The following is an 18,766-nucleotide window of genomic DNA, read 5'->3' as shown; positions in this document are numbered from 1 at the left end:
TATTGGGCATATACCCAGAAGAGGCAAGGAACAAACCAAGACCAGACATCTGTGCTCCAATGTTCACTGCAGCACATTGCAAGGAGTTGGAAGCAACCCAAATTTCCATCAACTGACGACTGGATTAAAAAACTGTGGTATATGCATACAATGGAGTACTACGCATCACTAAAAAGCAGTGATGAACGTATGAGGCACATAGCGGCATGGCAAGAACTGGAGGAAATCATGCTAAGCAAAGTAAGTCAGGCACAAAAGGACAAGTACAACATGAACCCGCTGAGGTAAGTATTTAAAAAAAAAATTTTTTTAAGGCAAAAGTGGCATAGGGGAAAAAGCTACTGTATACAAACATGTCTGGGGTGAAGACTGTGTAGTATGGCAGAGACCAGATCAAAACCAAGAATGCACATGGTAGACAATGGTGGAGGAGGTGGGGAAAGGAAAATAAAAGGATGAATATAAGGAAGAAAAGGGAAGTGGGGGCATGGAGCACTAATCCACCCAAGGGGAGGGTATTGTTTATATCTCCACAGGGAAAGTGGGACCAGACTTCAACCCAGTGCCGCAAGGTGTGAATGCAATATCCCTGCGTGGAGTAGGGAACCAGTGCAGAGGTCTGGGAGGCTGGCCCCAGCACCAAAATTTAAGTGGATTCCTGCCCCTCCCCTGAAAAGAATTTGTTTCAAAGGATGACATTGATTCTGCAGCTCCGGGTGATGGAAATATCTGATCAGAGCACACGGGAGCAGATGAAGGGGCAGGAGACAGTGGAACACAGCCTGGCCCACGAGGCCGTGAGGATGATGTTCCTGAGTAGAGCAGCCAGTCCACAGAGAGAACAACATGGCTGGCCCCACTATGAGAAATGATGCCAATCAGTGACTAAGGGCGATACAGGGGACTGCACAGGAGACACAGTGTGGGAATTGCACCTGACCTGATCCCACCACACCGAGGCAAAGCACTGGGGGAGTGCAGCGGAACAGCAAGGGAATGGAGTGGCAAGGTCCCCAGGGAATGCTGAAAGTGGACTTTGGGGCCAGGGCGTGGTGCCCCAACAGACTGGACTGGAAAACGCTCCTAAGGGCCAGCAAACGATCCTTGAACGAACTATAAGCCTTTCTTTTGTGAAGTGTTTTGTTTTGTTCTTTGTCAGTGGTTTGTTTTTGTTTTATTGTCTGGTTGTATACTGTTGCTTTGTTTTCCTCTGTCTTGTTTTCGTGCATGTTAGTGTCTCCACAGATCTGTCTGACTAGGACAGGCTGGATGAACTATCTGGAGGAAAAACAATAGGACAGACAGTTCTGGGGGGACAGACAGTTCCGGGTGGGGGAGGGGGAGGAGGGTAAGGAAGTGGTGTTAATAAACACAGGGACAAGGGAACAACATGGGACCCAAAATGGTAGTGAGGGGGGAGTGACAGGCCTGATGGGGAACGATCAAGGGTAAGGTTGCTTAGAGAAGAGGTATAGCTGTAGCCCAGGTGGGGACGGAGCATGGTGGTGGGGCAGGAGGAAAGTCAAGGGAGATGGAGGAAGGAGCTGGGAGTCAAGGGACATTTATGGAGGTCTAGACAAAGACATGTACATGCAAATATATATAGGAGGATGGGGAAATAGATCTAATTGTCTACATTTATAGGTTTAATATTAAGGTGGCGGAAGGACCTTGGGCCTCTACTCAAGCACTCCCTCAATGCATGAATACTTTCGTTTATTAAATTGGTACTCTATGATGCTCACTCTCCCGACACAACTGCTGAAGACAAATGGGTGCATAAGCAAATGTGGTGAAGAAAGCTGATGGTGCCCGGCTATCAAAAGAGATAGTGTCTGGGGTCTTAAAGGCTTGAAGATAAACAAGCGGCCATCTAGCTCAGAAGCAAAAAAGCCCACATGGAAGAAGCACACCAGCCAGTGCGATCACGAGGTGTCCAAGGGACCAGGTATAAGGCATCATGCAAAAAAAAAAAAAGAATATATATCATATTGAATGAAGGGGGAAGTGCAGAGTGGAGACCCAAGGCCCAAGTGTCAGCCACTGGAGAGCCCCTCATAGAGGGGTTTAGGAGAGGAGATGGGTCAGTCAGGGTGCGAGGTAGTACCGATGAAGAACACAGCTTTCCCCCAGATCCTGGATGCTTCCTCCCCCCAACTACCATGATTCGAATTCTACCTTGCAGGGCTGGATAGGGCAGAGGCTGTACACTGGTACATATGAGGGCTGGAGGCACAGGGAATCCAGAATGGATGATACCTTCAGGACCAAGGGTGTGAGGGGCGATGCTGGGAGAGTGTAGGGTGAGTGGGTTGGAAAGGGGGAACTGATTACAGGGATCTACATGTGACCTCCTCCCTGGGAGAGGGACAGCAGAGAAGGGGGGGAAGGGGGACTCCGGATAGAGCAAGATATGACAAAATAACAATGTATAAATTACCAAGGGCACATGAGGGAGGGGGGAGCGGGGAGGGAGGGGGAAAAAAAAGGACCTAATGCAAAGGGCTTAAGTGGAGAGCAAATTCTTTGAGAATGATTGGGGCAGGGAATGTATGGATATGCTTTATATAATTGATGTATGTATATGTATGGATTGTGATAAGAGTTGTACGAGTCCCTAATAAAATGTAAAAAAGAAAAGGAAAAAAAAAGAAAGAAAGAAAAGAAAATGATTAGGGCAAAGAATGTACAGATGTGCTTTATACAATTGATGTATGTATGTGTATGGACTGTGAAAAGAGTTGTATGAGCCCCTAATAAAACATTTAAAACAAAAACAAAAAAAAAGAGTGAAGGGCAGTTTAGCCTGTCAATCGGGTCGCAGCTTGATGACCTCACATTTGGAGGCACTAAGGAGAAAAATAGCTCACCGGAGGCAGACACAGGATCACTCCCTGCGACACATTGCTACTGATGACGAGCCTGATGGCAACACTGATGCAGTCAGACCCTTGGAGCTGGAGGAGCCATATGGAGCACTAAAATACTTCCACCACCCTGGATCCACAAGACTTTCCACCCACTGGCCTGTGATCTTCCTGTATTCTGCGTCATTGCATGTTTTGCATGAGTCTGAAGAGGAACTTATAGGTTGGCATTGGACATACGGGCTAATATCACACTAATGGGCTTGATCTGGACTGGGCTGGGATGTTTTCTTAATGTACAATTGCTCTTTGATATAAAGTTCTCTCTGACACACATGAGTATCTCCCTAGATTTACTTGTCTAGTCAACCCAGACTAATACAATATCCATTACACTGAAAGCTTCTAAATAGAAACACAAGCTGATCTAGAAGATTTCTTCCAACAAAAACTATAAACCCAAAAAGTTAAATACTCCATCTCAAATGTTGAGCCGACCTCACAGAAAAGATGACTTTATTACACATTCCCACTCCAGAATGTGCAGAGTTGAAAAATATAGTGCCTTAATATCAGTTATAAGTAGAGATGGGTGGGAGGTATAACAACCACACTGGAAAAGCAAGTTTCTCACACATTTGAAATCCTCAAAGCAAAAGTATCCTGTAAAACAGATCTGGAGACCTTTCGCATGATCCACCTGGACTCACTGTCCCTGGAAACTCACTTCATTGGAGAATTCATGAGAGAACCAAGTTCCAAGTAGATGCCGATAAACAATTAACATTTTCAGGTATTAACTCTCTCTCCTCTTTTCTGCCCCCTGGCACAGTGGGAGAGGTGGAACCCCAGCTTTAGAAGAGCCCTGTGAACTACTTGCAGAAGTGGGATGAGTATGACTCTGGAGGACCTGGTCTCGGCCTCCTCTATGAGAGCCATCTCATAAGCAGTCTCTGGACACAGGTGCTGCCAGTCAACACAGAGAACCAAGACCCCGATGGGAACGTGAACACCTCATGATGCCAGCCCTGGGAGTCATCTAAGGAAGGTGATCACCGGCATCCAAGGTTTGAAAACTCAGATGTGTACCGGAAGGGCTTGAAAACTCACAGATGTGGACAGGAAGACCTTGAAAACTCACAGATGTGTACAGGAAGGGCTTGAAATTTCAGATGTGTACAGGAAGGGTCAGTGACAATGGGACCGGGCCTCATGATCCACTGAGAGCGCGCTTCTTTCCTCTGAGGGCCCAGAGTACACAGCCCCCAACAATGCCATCAGCCTCCCCACAGCCAGTTACAATGCCTGGGTCTCTGGAGTACTCACCATTTCCTGGCTCCGGCTTCTGGAAGTCTAAGAAAATGTGCTCTCTAAGCCGAAGAAGCACTTCAGGAGTAGAGCTGGGAGAGGAGGCAGAGCCACTGAGCAGTTTGCAGGCAGGTGAATGATGTGTGTGGTCCACAGCCAGGCAGAGCAGTTTAAACTCTTACCAGTGATGTCAGGGATGTGCAAGCTGGTTGTCCTTGGTCTCCTGACCCAGACTAGACTAGCTCTTTGTTCACCACACCTGGGAGCAGAAACGGAAGGAGAGCTTGGTGAGTAAGGAGGGAAGAAAAGGTCTCCAAACAGTGCAACACTCAAAAATCAACTGCAGTTCCACAAACCAACAGTGAACTTTACAGAGAGCTTAAAGAAAGCTTTCCACTGACAACAGTATCTAAAAAGGAAAAACACCAGGGAATAAATTTAACCAGGGAGGTGAAGTTTTGTACTTGAAGAACTATAAGAAATTCATTATGCAGAGAAATTTAGACAATAGACTGGATGGATGTCATCTCCGAAGAAAGGCCTGGAGATTCCTTCCAAAAGATACCTGCTATTGAAAGGCAGCCTGGGGACACAGTGGGTTACACTAACCCAAAGATCAGCAGTCCAAAGTCACCAGCCACTTTGTAAAAGAAACAGGAAGCTTTCTGCTCCAGAAAAGAATTTCAGCTCCAGAAACCCAAAGGAACACTTCTACTCTGTCCAGAGTCAGAACTGACCCCATGGCCCGGAGAGATTGACTAAAACGTTCTCATGGGTCAGAATCAACTCAACGCCAACTGTTTTCTGTTTTGTTTTTAATCTAAACTGGAATACATTCTGGGTTCATAGATTAGAACACTGAACATGAGTGTCAATAGCCCAACTGACATCCCTAATAAAACTCTAGCAGCTATTTTTGAAGAAACAGAAAAGTAAATCCTGAAATTTATGTGACTGCAAGAATAAACAAATAAAACCAAAGCAATATGAAAAGAAGGAACAAAGTAGGACAATGCTGTGGTAATAACTTGTTTTAGAAGAATTAATGCCAGACTAGTCCCAAGGAGTTGGAAATTAAAGATGTCCCAAATGTCCAGCTCTTCCGAGATGCTATTCCATTCCATCCACCCACCCTCTTCCCTTGAGTACATTGTCTCATGTGCCTGGATTCTGTGATTCAATGCAATGTACCACAAAAACTCATGGAACTTTAAGAATACATGCTGTAGGTGCTGGTAAACCCCAAATCTGAAGGTCAGGGAGAGGGCAAACCAGAAGCCAAAAATGTCCAAAAGTCAAAGCAGGTCTTCTTGCTTCTACCAAAGCTCAGTCATTAGAAAACAGAGGAATGGCTTTGATGGAGGTATTTTTTTTTTTTTGGTCTTTAAAAGACCATGCCCCTTAGAAAACAAAGGATAGTGTCTGAAGTCACACCCTGTAGTAGAGACTAAATACGTCCCCTGAAGAATCAAAGACATGATTTGGTTCACATGCTCTATTGTATTCAGGTATTAATCCCACTCTAATCCAGTACATTAATATAACAGAGAACTCTCTCCAAATGGGATTTCAGCCACAGGCATAGAGTCCAGTACTAGACTACATCACATACGGGATCATATTGACAATGACTCAAGCATCCTTATGAGGAAACATACTATAGAGCTATAATAACTTAAACAGACTGGTTCATCTATCTGGGAGAAATTGCAGCCAGTTTTTGTTTCCTGTGGTTCTCTTCTGATGTTTTGAGAAACCGCCAGTGAGACACACAGGGCACAGAAGGGAAGGGGAATAACGTCACACAAAACACAGCAGGACAGTAAAGATGCCAAGTCCTACCCTCATGCAGATGAACACAAGCTAACTGTACATTCTTAGGAATACTTTGATTAGCACACACTATTGAGTGAGAAAGTGAAGGTAGTTGTTGGTTATAAGTGTGCAGGGGCTTCTTGTTCGTGTGGTTGGTTGCAAAGATAAATTTGTTTTTTTTGTTTTTTTTTTCACACCTCTGCCTTTATTGTGAGCATAGGGACAACTCTTTCAGAAAGGGTAAAAAAAGACCCAAAGTGTAATTTACAAAAGGAGGGATCCAGTGAAGCTGCTGGTTGGTGCCCCGAGGGGCTGGGGGTTGTCAAACGTAGATGCCGACCCAGAGCAGCAGGAAGAGGACCCCAAAGCCCATAAAGAGCGAGGCCACCAGAGAGATGAGGAGCTCTTTGTAGATGTCCCGAGTGTACTTGGTGGAGGTCACCTCGTAAACGAAGAACCAGGCGGTGAAGAACATGCCAATGGCCAGGAGCACCACAGTCAGATGGGGGAAGACAGCCGGGTTCACCGGGTTGGTATACCTGCTCATGGCCTCGAGCTCCATTTTGCCAGGCACTGGATCCGCCGCCGCTTCGCCACCGGAAGAACACCGATAAATTTGGTTTTTTTTACAACCTTCAGTGTGTGTGATTGTTGCTATCATTTGCTTTCATACCATCTGACAGAGTCAGCTGTCCTCTCAAACTTCACCACATCTCTCAGACAGCAATTTCCAGTCACAAGAAACAGGCGACTCAAAACCAAACTCACTGTCACCAAGTCAATGCCAACTCACAGCGACCTCCTAAGAGTGGAGAGAACTGCCCCTCTGGGGTTCTGAGGATGTAACTCTTAGAAGAGCGATCACATGTGTTTGTCCTCTTCTGATTGACCACTCTCATTCAGCAAAATGTCCTCCAGTGCGCAACCTTATGGTGGACAGCCCAACACAAAACCACTACACTACCAGGGCTCCTTAGAAGCAAGCGAAGCTGCCATACTCAAGTGCCCATCCGTTTTACAGGGTTAATAGCCTTTCTTTAGGATGAAAAGACATCAGAACTACCAGAAAAGGAATTCAGAAGAATGATTTTCAGGTGCTTTCAGAAGATACAGGAAAAATATGGAGAGCACTATGGAAAACATAAATGAAAAATTAGAAACCATACCATAAAAAAATCAAATAGAAACAGAAAACTACTAATTAGATAATAGAATTATACAACACTTTAAAACCATGGTTTCCAACCTTCCTAATGCCACAATCCTTTAATGCAGTTCCTCATATTGTGGTGACCAGCCTCCCAATCACAAAATTACTTTTGTTGCTACTTCATAACTGTAATTTTGCTACTGTTATGAATTGGGTGACCCCTATTAAAGGGTCATTTGACCCCAAAAGGGGTCGTGACCCATAAATTAGCAAGGGTTCATGAGGGAGGTAGGGGCAGAGAGGGAGGGTTAAAAATGAGGAGTTGATACCCAGGGCTCAAGTACAAAGCAAATGTTTTGAGAATGATGAGGGCAACAAATGTACAAATGTGCTTGACATAATGGATGGATGGATGGATGGGTGGGTGAATTGTGATAAGAGTTGTACGCACCCCCAATAAGATGATTAAAATAAATAAAAGAACAAGCTGTACAACTGAAGCATGGGAAGGCCAAATTGGTGAACGTGAACACAAATCTCTGGGTTCCAATCTTTGAGAATATCACTCAATAAAGAGCAAAACCGTCTGAGAAAATGTAAGAACTACAGGGATACTATCAGAAGCAACAATTCAGCTTCACTGGTGTTCCAGACAAGGAAGAAGAAAAAAATGTCCACAAGAAAATAGCCTAAACACTACTAGGAAAAAACTCTGTACCCTCATGAATGTAAAGAAAACAGCCGCTCAAGAAGCTGAAAGAGCCCTGAACACTCTCTCTCTCTCTCTCTCTCTCTCTCTCTCTCTCTCTCTCTCTCTCTCTCTCTCGCACACACACACACACACACACACACACAATCACCACAACATACTATCATCAAGCTTCCTAACATCAAAGAAAAGGAATGCTTCTGACAGCAAGCAGCTGGGGCGGGCAAGCACTACCTACAAAGGAGAACGACTACAAATAAGCTCTGGTTTTTCAGCAAAAACCATACAGGCAGGAGTGCAATGGGATGACGTGCACAATACTCTGAAAGAGAACTGCCAACCAGACTCTTGTGTCCAACAAAACTATCCCTCAAAGTGGAAGAAGAAATAAGGGCATTTTCAGATCAGAAGAAATTAAAGGAATTTATGAAAGCAACACACAGCTTACAAAAATACTAAAGTGGTTTCTTTGGACAGAGAATCAACAACAGCAGGTATCAACCTAAAATCAACATACAAAATGTTGCCACGAGAAATCAAGCCAGTTAGACAGATGCAAAATATAACAAACCTACAATACTCAAAATAGGAAGCCAGAGAGGACATTTCACAACAAAACAATTACAAAGTAAATACATAAAAAGTATCCATGCATAACAATCAAATGGAGCAGTCAAATCATTCACAAGAGAGAACAAGCTGTCTTAAACGAGAAGGAATTAATAATTAATGATATGGTAAAAAGAATTAAAACTCATAAAGATAAAAAGAGGTAACTCACAAAACTTACTAGCAATAGAACAGTAATAATTAAAAATTGGGAAGAAAATCCAAAAAAGGAACTTAGCACATAAATGTATAAGGAAGGAAGAACACAAAATGACCAAAATAACAGCAAAGGGTCCCAATCAATCAATTCTGCCACATCAATGATGCTGACTGTCGAGAAGCAGATAAAGCAATGGTCCTCGTGGCTGGGAAAGGAAGCGCAGGAGCACCGCGAGGATGGTCAGTGCTTCAGTGGCATCTGGGCTACTCTCAAACAAACAAAAGACACAGAGTAGCAGAATGGATAAGAAGACAAAACCCAGCAACATGCTGCTTACAATAGCACACCTTAGACACCAAGACAAACATAGACTAAAAATAAAATGTATGGACATATACATCAAGCAAATGGCAAGCTGAAAGAGCAGAGGAGGCAATGTTAACCTCTGATCAAGAAGACTATACAATGCACCATGAGAGACCAGGAGGGCACTGCGTAATGAGTGACGGGAGCGGACACAAAATAGCCACACTAACCTCATGTGAAACTGATGCAAGTCCCTCAAAACACACTAACTGAAGCTCTGTTAAACATTCTTCCAGGGGTGGGCACTTAGGTTGGTTCCATCTTTGGGGGGGATTGTGAACAATGGTGGTATGAACATGGTGTGTATTTGGCACATCCACAAAATGGAATATGATGAATGCATCACTGTCACACAATGACGCCTCATGACATGAATGTGCTAAAGGAGAATGGCCAACCACAAGAGGGCACACATGAGAGGTCTGACACAGTGGCTGCAAAAGGCGCACACAGACCTGAAAACCCGGCCCAGGCTGGGCAGCATGTCGTCTGTTGTAAATAGAGTCCCTCTGAGAAAGAATTTTGAAACCATCTCAAGAAAGTATCTGACACATTAAGCATTAGGGACAACAGTCCTAGTAAGCTGTGGGTTGACATCAAGAACACATCATTAAAGCCAGCAAGGTATACAATGGAAGCCGCAGGTGGGCAGCACCAGCGCACTGTGCAGGAAGGTGGCCAGCAGGTAGTGTGCATACACCTGGTAGTCATCCATTAGTGCATAGAGCGCACCTTGGATGGCAAATGACAGAACAATACCATGCAAGTAAATTTTTACTGAAGATCATTAACATCTTCAGCAATATATTGATAGGGAGTTACCAAAAAGTCAGGCTGGGGTCAGAAGAGGATCTGCAACAAGGAATATCCCTGCTAGTGTGAGACGGACCTTGGCTGAAAGCAGAGAATACCAGATGTTTACTTGTGTTTTATTGACGATGCCAAGGTAATCAACCATGTGGATCATAACAAACTATGGACAGCCTTGAGAAGAACACTTCATTGTACCCCTGTGGAATTTGTACATGGATCAAGAGGCAGTTGTGGGACCAGAACAGGGGGCTACAGCGGGGTTTAAAATCAGGAGAGGTGTGCGTCGGATTCTATCTGACACACATACCAAACTTATTCGGCCTGTCTGCTGAGCAAATAATCAGAGAAGTTGGGCTACATGAAGAGGAATGCAGCCTCAGGATTGGACAGCATTTTATTAACAACTTTTGATATGCAAATGACACAACTTTGCTAGCTGAAAGTACTCACACAAAGTACTCACTGGTGATCAAGGGCAGAAGCTTTGAATATGAACTACAACTAGAGTTAAAACAAACAAACAGAAATCCCAACAACTGGACCAACTGGTGACATCATGATAGGTGAAGAAAACACTGAAGCTGTCAAGCACTTCCTCTCTCTTGGATCCACAATCACTGCTCACACAGTAGCAATAAAGAGATCAAGTAATGCACTGCATTGGGTAAATGTGCTACATGAGGCCTCTTTAAAGCGTTGAAAAGCAAGGATGTGACTTTAAGGGCTAAGGTGTGCCTGACTCAGAGATGGTATTTTAGATTGCTTCATATGGATGTGAAAGCTGGGAATGGAATAAAGAAGACAAAAAAAAACCAACAATAGATGTATTTGAATTAAGGTATGGGTGAAGAATTTGAAAAGTCCCATAGATCGTCAAAAAATCTGCCCTAAAAGTATAGCCAGAAGGTTTCTTTAAAGCAAGGATGGTGAGACTTTATCTTACATACTTTGAACCAGGAGAGACCAGTTCCTAGAGGAGGACATCTGCTTGATAAAGTAGAGGGGCAGCAAAAGACAGGAAGACCCTCACCATGCTGGATTGACACAGTGGGTGCAACAAAGGGCTCAGAGATAAGAACACGTGTGAGGATGTGTGCAGAACAAGGTGGTGTTTCGCTCTGCTGTACATTGGGTTACCATGAGTTGGAACCAACTTAATGGCCCTTGGCAACTAGTAAGAACTGACTTGAGGGCACCGAACGACAACACTGTAACCATCAAGGCCATCGATCACGCCGTGAGAAGGAAGCCTGGTATCTGGCACCCTATTTCTGCACTATGGGAGCTCTGGTAGCATAGTGGTTATGAACTGGGCTGCAATCCTTCACCACCAGCTCTGCTCAGCTCTGCAGAAGAACAGCGGGCTGTCTACGTCTGTAGAGTTACAGTCTCAGAAACTCAGAGGCAGTTCTACCCTGTCCTAAAGGATCACTATGAGTTGACATTGACTCAATGGCAGTGACTTTGGGTTTCCAGTTGTATTTAGCACTATATGTCCCTTCTTTGGATAGTTTTTAATATGTTTTCCCTATAAAATGTGCTCTTAAGTATAACAGTTTCGAATAAGTTCTGAGAATATTTCTATGTGGAACTGGAGGTGGGTATGGCAAACTCCTTAACTTGTGGTTTGTTTCAGAAGACTTGGACAGTTTGGGCAGTCTGGAGTCAATGCCCTTAATCTTGTTTGGCTACCTGTGTTATTATTTTAGCTTCAATAGTACATAACCTAATCTTCTTCACAGTAAAAGGAAGTAAGAATAAGGAGAGAATCTGGAAATTCAAGCAGATTACAGAGGAAATCAACAGGATGCTCATTAGTGAACCCCTGTTGCAATTAGAAGCAACAACAGATACATAGGATGTTTATATTTCAGTCCTATCTCAGATAAACTACACGCAGTTTTCTTTTTTGTTCTTAAAAAAAAAATTTTTTTTTTACACCCAGTTTTCATGAAAGTCAGCTCCTTGCACATCATGCACCCTGAAGGAGATAAAAGGATGCACTGATAGCAAATCCTTTGTGCTATACATGTACAAAGGAACTTCAAAAAGTTTGTGGGGAAATGTAATTAAAAGATAAGAGTTTTCCATGAATTTCTAGAAGCTACCAGACAGCTATTCCTAATTTATTTAAATGTTTCTTAAACATTATACATTTAAAAACATTTAGGATGGGGCTATTAATCTTGCATGATAACTCAAAGAATGGTGAGCATTTTGTAAATTGCATGTCTCTTGAATAGCTAATAAGGTTGCTAATATTTTCATTCTACAGAAAGCCCCGTTAAGAATCCTACCTCATGTTACATTATTGAGGTTTCTGTCTGTGAGATTTCCACCTTACACAGGTTCTGCCTTTAGAATGTACTTGAATGTGTGTGTTTGTAAATATGAGTGTGTGTATGTGTGTGTATGTGTGTAGCTCACTTTTCTCTTTAGAGTAATTTGGTTTTTTTGGTGACCCTACAGAATTTGAATGGTTAGCACCAGCCGCTGTGAATACAAAGATCAGAAGTGTGAGTCTCCTCAAAGTGTCCAGGGAAGAAAGCCTGGTGATGCCCAGCTGAGAATGAGCCACTGAAACCCTGTAAAGCCCGCTGCACTGACACACACGGGGACTCTCCATGAGCTGCGGTGAAAGAGATGGCAACTATGTGACTGGTTTGTCTATACCTAGGGAGCAAAGGAGACCAGCTGCTGCTATGAGCTAGACTGCTAACCTCTAGATCAACAGCTAAGCAGTTCTCCATAGGAGAAAGTAGGCTGTCTGCTGGCATAAACATTTACAATTGCAGAAATCAAATATAGGAATGCTTTGAATCAGAATGCTTTGATGGCAGTGGCAGTGTTTTGCGGGGAGAGGGAAAATGAAGGTTCCCCAGTGCCACCCGACAGTTTGCACTGGACTAGTAAACTAAGAGTTGGCTGTTCAAATGCACACTGCATTGCCCTGGGAAAAAATGACCTGGAGATCAACTCCACTAAGATTAAATTAAGAACAAAAACAACCTCACTACGATGGTGTCAATTCCAACTGAAACCTTGGGACAGGGCAGATCTGCCTCTGGGTTTCTGAGCTGTGACTCTACAGGAGCAGGCAGCCTCATCTTTCTCCCAAATTGCTGACCTAGCAGTTAGCCCAGAAATCCCTTTGGAAGAGCCCTACATTGTAACAAATGGAGCTGCTATCAAATACAATTAACCAATTGCAGCAAGCAGAGGGAAACGTCAACATAGCATATCTATATCTATATACAGACAACAATTACATAGGAAAAATCAAAACAACCCTCACTGAAAATCTCCAGGTCTATACTGCATGGAAACATACCCACACTGAGGGCGCAAGCAGCTCGACTAGGACCCAGGTTGAACAACTGACCAGCTGCTACAGGATCCCTAAGCAGTTGGAGCCCAAGACCTGGCCTTGAGGGCACACAGAGGGCAGCCAGAGACCCTCAGAACTCAGTTCTGAGCTCACATGGCATCCTAACCTTGAGAGTGGAGGGAGTGTACACCACCAGCCAAAGCTCAGTGACCAAAAACTGCGCCTTTGTCAGAGACACTTGGAGACACAGATGGAGCACTCACCACATACGACTGTGTACTGCGTCCCAGGGAAAATGCCAGTTAACGTGATGGTATCTTACCTTAGTGAGTAATTCTATTAAAGTATACTGTGTTGTCTTCACAGCTTGTGACACAATCTCAAGACACAGAGAGCTAGTAGACCACAGTTCTTGCAAAGAAGACTAATAAACCTAAGCCAAAAAAAAAAAAAAGGTTTGCACAGTGAGAATTTGGTTCCAGGTGTTGTCCATTTCTATGTAACTGGTAAAAGCCCAATGTAAAGTCCTTGTCAGTACAAAATCATGGCGACAGCTTGAGACCAAGAACCGCCACGGGGAAGCTGTGATTCTCTGAACGGGAATCGACCCCGTGGCACGCACGAGTCTGGCTTTCCGGGGCTGGGCAGGAAAATCAGGGAGTGTTGTCACACGGTGATCTCAGGACCGGGATCACTAAAACGCCTCAGGGAACCGGTGCTCCAGGCCCGCGACCCAACAGAGCACGCCCCAGGCCAGAACCTACCCCCCGCTGGGCCATTCGGGGGCGGCCCGGTGGAGAGGGTCCGCGAGGGGCTGTGAGCAGGGAAAGGGGGTCGGGATTCCCAGGCCCGAATGCGGAACGGCTGGCGCCCGGGTCGGCACGGGTCGGCACCGGAAACGCTCGAGGGAAGCGAGGACGCCAGGTTTGCGCGGGCGCTCGTCCGCTGGGGCCCCGGGACCTAACTGCGGCCACAGGGACCGCAGGGACGCGCACTAGACAGAGAGACTCACTTAGCACCGTAGGGACGTCGCTATGGGGACTCTTCCGCGTCGGCAGACAGTGGCGTCACCAGAACGGCGTCCCCAGATAACGCGTCACTCCATCGGGGCGGGGCGTCCGCGGGAAGGGGCGGGGCTGGGGCGGACTGGAGCGGCGGCGGCGGCGGCGAGCCGGCTGGGTGGGGCTGGGGCGGGGCGTCTGCGGAATGGGGCGGGGCTGGAGCGCCTGCGAGCAGGCTGGGCGGGGTTGGGGCGGGGCGTCTGCGGGAAGGGGGCTGGAGCGGCGAGCCGGGTGGGCGGGGCGGGGGCGGGGTGTCTGCGGGAAGGGGCGGGGCTGGAAGCCGGCTGGGCGGCGCGGAGGCGGCGGACCTGAAGAAGGGAGTGGCGGAGCGGCGCGCGAGCTGGCCCGAGCCTAGCGGAGTGCCTGCCCTTCGGCCTCCCCAGGCCACTTGGTTCGCCTCCCGTCGGCCGTTTTAAAGAGGACTGGAGTGGGCTCGGTGGCACCGCCCTCTGAGTCTATATGCGTGCTCTTGTGAATCAAATCACTCTGCTTCCCTGTCGTCTCTGACCCTGGGAGGAAGTCGAGGTGATAAATCAGATATGTCTTTTGAAAACGTGTTTATGTTGTAGCCAGCAATGTCTGTGTAACGGGACCCTTTCATTACAGCGTTTATCACGGCCAGGAAAAGAGGCACATTGAGTAGGTGAACGCTGGAACCATCGCAAAACCAATCCAGCCCAGCTTGTGAGCCCATAGCAGTCGCTTGACTTGGGGTCTTCGATTCGACAATGGCTTGTTGATAGAAAGAAGCTGACGATGGCCTAGCTTTTGGCAAGACCAACCATTTCTTCATCGCAGACCTTTTCAACAGCATGGACAGTGACTCTGCATGCCCTGGATTTAGGTAAAATACGCGAAAATAAAATTGATTATTTCTCTAGGAAGGCATGGCGGAGAAGCTCCCTATCAACAGCCAAAATAGGACTTTGGGAACAGACCACCAATTCCTCAAAGGGAAGTTCAAGTTCACATTCAAGCTGAAGGCAATTGCAGCAAGCCTATGAGAAACAACATGAAAATTCAAATATATGCCACCTGAATTTAGAGACCATCTCAAGAACAGGTTAGACTCATTGAATATGAATGACAGAAGTTTTAATGAATTGAGGGATGCAGGAAAGAAAGAAAAGACCAAAGTGGTTATCAGAAGAGACTCTGAAATTTGTTCTTAAACATAGAATAGCTAAATTAAAAAATGATGAAGAAAAAGGCTGACTGGAAAATTTCAAAAGGCAGCTCAAGATGTACGAGTTGAGGATTGCAATGAAATATGCAAAGACATAGAGTTAGAAAGTCAGAAAGGGAAAATATATGCAGCATATCTCAAGCTATAGAACTGAAGAAAAATGCTAAGCCCAGAATTAGGATATTAAATGATTATATGCACAGAATATGAAATGATGCAGGAAGCACCAAGAGGCAATGGAGAGAACACAGTCCTATACTTGGGATGAAGAACTGGTGAGACTGAAGAGTCTAAACTTCACTGAAGGCATTAAAGATAAACAAATCTCCAAGAATTGATAAATGGAGAAGTGTTTGAAGTTGTTAAGAATTTCATTTTGCTTGGTCCATAATCAACTCTCATAAGAAATCACATGACATATCACGTTGAGCATCTGATGCACAAGTCCTCTATAAAATATTGAAGAATAACATCACTTTGAGGACTAAGGTGAACCTGAACCACACCAGGGTATTTTCAATTGCCTCATGCACAATAAATAAGGACTGAAGATCATTGGATGCATTTTAAGTTGGTGTTGCTGAAGATTATTGGAAGTAGCATGCTTTTCCACCAAATGAAAAAGAGGAAGACCATCAAGGAGATGGATTGGCTTAGTAGCTTCAACAATGGGTTCAAATACAACCGTTTGAGGATGGTGCAGTACTGAGTAATGTTTCATTGTGTTCTACATAGGGTCACTATCAGAACAGACTCACCACCAAACACCAACAGCAACATAATGGGATATTTAATTCAGAGAAAAGACATTGCTTTTGCAGGACAAAGCATATCCTATAGCCTTTGCCCAATCTTCTAGGATTGCTGCTGCCCTCTTTGTGTTGTCATTGTTTACTACCTCACGGTCAGCACTACTTCAAATCTACCAGCTTCCCTGCTGGAGAGATATAAGGCAGTGAACTGATATACAAATTCTGCTTCAGTCTGAGGCAGAACTGACTCAATAGCAATGGGTTTAGGATGAATTAGACCCGTCCTTGTCACAGCCATGTTGAACAGAATGAGCTGTACCATGAAAACCATGTTTGTTATGTATGGATTGTGATAAGAACTGTCTAAGAGCCACCGATATCTCCATAGGGAAAGAGGAACCACACTTCAATCCGGTGAATGCAACTTACCAGCATGAAGCAGGGAACCAATAGAGAGGTCCGAGGCACCAGCCCTGTGGGGGGAGGTCACATGCTCACAGGCATCTTCCCTGAAGGTAATCCCTGCCAGACTGCTGTCTCCCCACACCACAAGGGTGGGGGCCTCTGACCATTAGCTTGGTTCCTGTAGGTGGAGTTCACACCCCACCAATAATGGTCTCTATCAGTTGAGCCAGGGAACAGACCAAACCGGATCTGTGACATCCAAGGTTAAGCTCCCATTCCAAATCTAGGATCCGCCCATCTTATCACATGTATACCCCCAATCCCTCCTCTTCCTATTGTGTGTATGTCCCTAGACCACCCCCTCTCATTACTGTAATACCTAATAGCACAGCCCCTTCCTGTGACGTATGTCCTCACCTGTAATTAGGGGCCTGCATGTCCCAAGAGAAGATAAAAGCCTGTGCTAGCATTAAATCTTTCTCTCCTTCCACGTGGACCACAAAGCGGGACTGAGGTGAGCATGTTACCATGAACTGTGTCTGACTCCATTTATTTCAATACTTCTATCTCTCATGCTCTCTATAAGTTTACTATGATCTTTACTTATTATCGCTGTACAATTGCACTTACCAGACCTGTAATGATGTGTTAGAGGCTAGCTTCCCCTGACACAGCCCCACCACAAGACAAGACATCCCTCACTGACCCATTCCACTATGGGGGACAACACTGGAGACAGTGCAAGAATTGTGCCCAATCTGACCCCACCAAACTGAAGACAAAACACTAAGGGTGTGTAACAGAACAGCAAGGGAAGCAGAGCAATGAAGTTCCCTGGGAATACCAAAAACAGACTGTGGGTCCAGGTCATGGCACCCATCAGACTGGTAAACACTCTTAAAGGTTAACAAACAGACCTTGAAATAGTTATGGGCTTTTTTTTCTTTTCTTTTTGTCATTGGTTGTTTTATTGTTTTCTTTCATTGCTTGTTTTGTTTTGTCTTGTCCTTGTCCATATTATTATCTCTGCATTTCTATCTAGATAAGAGAGGCAGAATAAACAATCTGGAGGAGAAAACAACAGGACTGATGGTTCCAGGGGGACACGGAAGAGGAGGAAGCAGGGGAAAGGAAGTGGGTGTTAACAAACCCAGCGACAAGGGAACAACAAGTGATCTAAAATCAATGGCAAGGACGGTGAAGGAAGCCTGGTAGGGCTTTATCAAGGGCAATGTAACAGAGGAATTACTGAAACCCAAATGAAGGCTGAACATGATAATGGGACAAGAGGAAAGTAAAGGGAAATAGAGGAAAGAACTAGGAGGCAAAGGACATTTATAGAGGTCTAAATACAGTCAGGTACATATGTAAATACATTTATATCTGACGATGGGGGATAGATCTATGGACATATATTTATGGGTTTAGTATTAAGGTAGCAGATGGATCTTGGGCCAGCTTGAAGATAAACAAGTGGCCATCTAGCTGAAAGGCAACAAAGCCCACATGGAAGAAACACACCAGCCTGTGTGATCATGAGGTGTCGATAGGATCAGGTATCAGACATCAAAAACCCATAAAAAAAAGATCATATCATTGTGAATGAGGGGGATTGTGGAGTGGAGACCCAAAGCCCATCCATAGGCAATTAAACATTCCCTTACAAAAGGGTTGCAAGGAGGAGATGAGCCCGTCAGCCAGTCAGGGTGCAGTATAGCACTGATGAAACATACAACGTTCCTCTAGTTCTTTAATGCTTCCTCCCCCCTCCCCCCACTATCATGATCCCAATTCTACCTTACAAATCTGGCCAGACCAGAGTATGTACATGGGTCTAAGAGCTGGAAACACAGGGAATCCAGGACAGATAAACCCCTCAGGACCAATATTGAGAGTAGTGATACCTGGAGGGTAAGGGAAAGGTGGGAAGAGAAAGGGGAAACAATCACAATGATCTACATAAAACCCCCTCCCTAGGGGACAGACAATAGAAAAGTGGATGAAGGGAGACATTGGTCAGTGTAAGATATGAAATAATAACAGTTTATAAATTATCAAGGGTTTGAGAGGGAGGGAAGGTGGGGGAAATGAGGAGCTGATACCAAGGGCTCAAGTAGAAAGAAAATGTTTTGAAAATGATGGCAACAAATGTACAAATGTGCCTTACACAATGAATGGATGTATGGATTGTGATAAGAGTTGTATGAGCCCCCAATAAAATTATTTTTTAAAAAAAT

The 18,766-nt window shown here is 44.9% G+C and overlaps 1 protein-coding gene and 1 pseudogene across 1 annotated transcript in view; both read right to left on the bottom strand.

Moving 5' to 3' along the window:
- Window positions 1–18,766, bottom strand: part of LOC142461117 (uncharacterized) — a 121,754-nt gene that overhangs the window by 73,959 nt on the left and 29,029 nt on the right. The gene's annotated exons all lie outside the window — the stretch shown is intronic.
- Window positions 6,160–6,592, bottom strand: LOC142461125 (dolichyl-diphosphooligosaccharide--protein glycosyltransferase subunit TMEM258 pseudogene; annotated as a pseudogene).

This window comes from Tenrec ecaudatus, chromosome 11 (assembly GCF_050624435.1).
Source record: "Tenrec ecaudatus isolate mTenEca1 chromosome 11, mTenEca1.hap1, whole genome shotgun sequence".
Taxonomy (NCBI): Eukaryota; Metazoa; Chordata; class Mammalia; order Afrosoricida; family Tenrecidae; genus Tenrec; species Tenrec ecaudatus.
The sequence above is the reverse complement of the archived record's forward strand: the minus strand, read 5'-3'. Positions and strand labels throughout refer to the sequence as shown.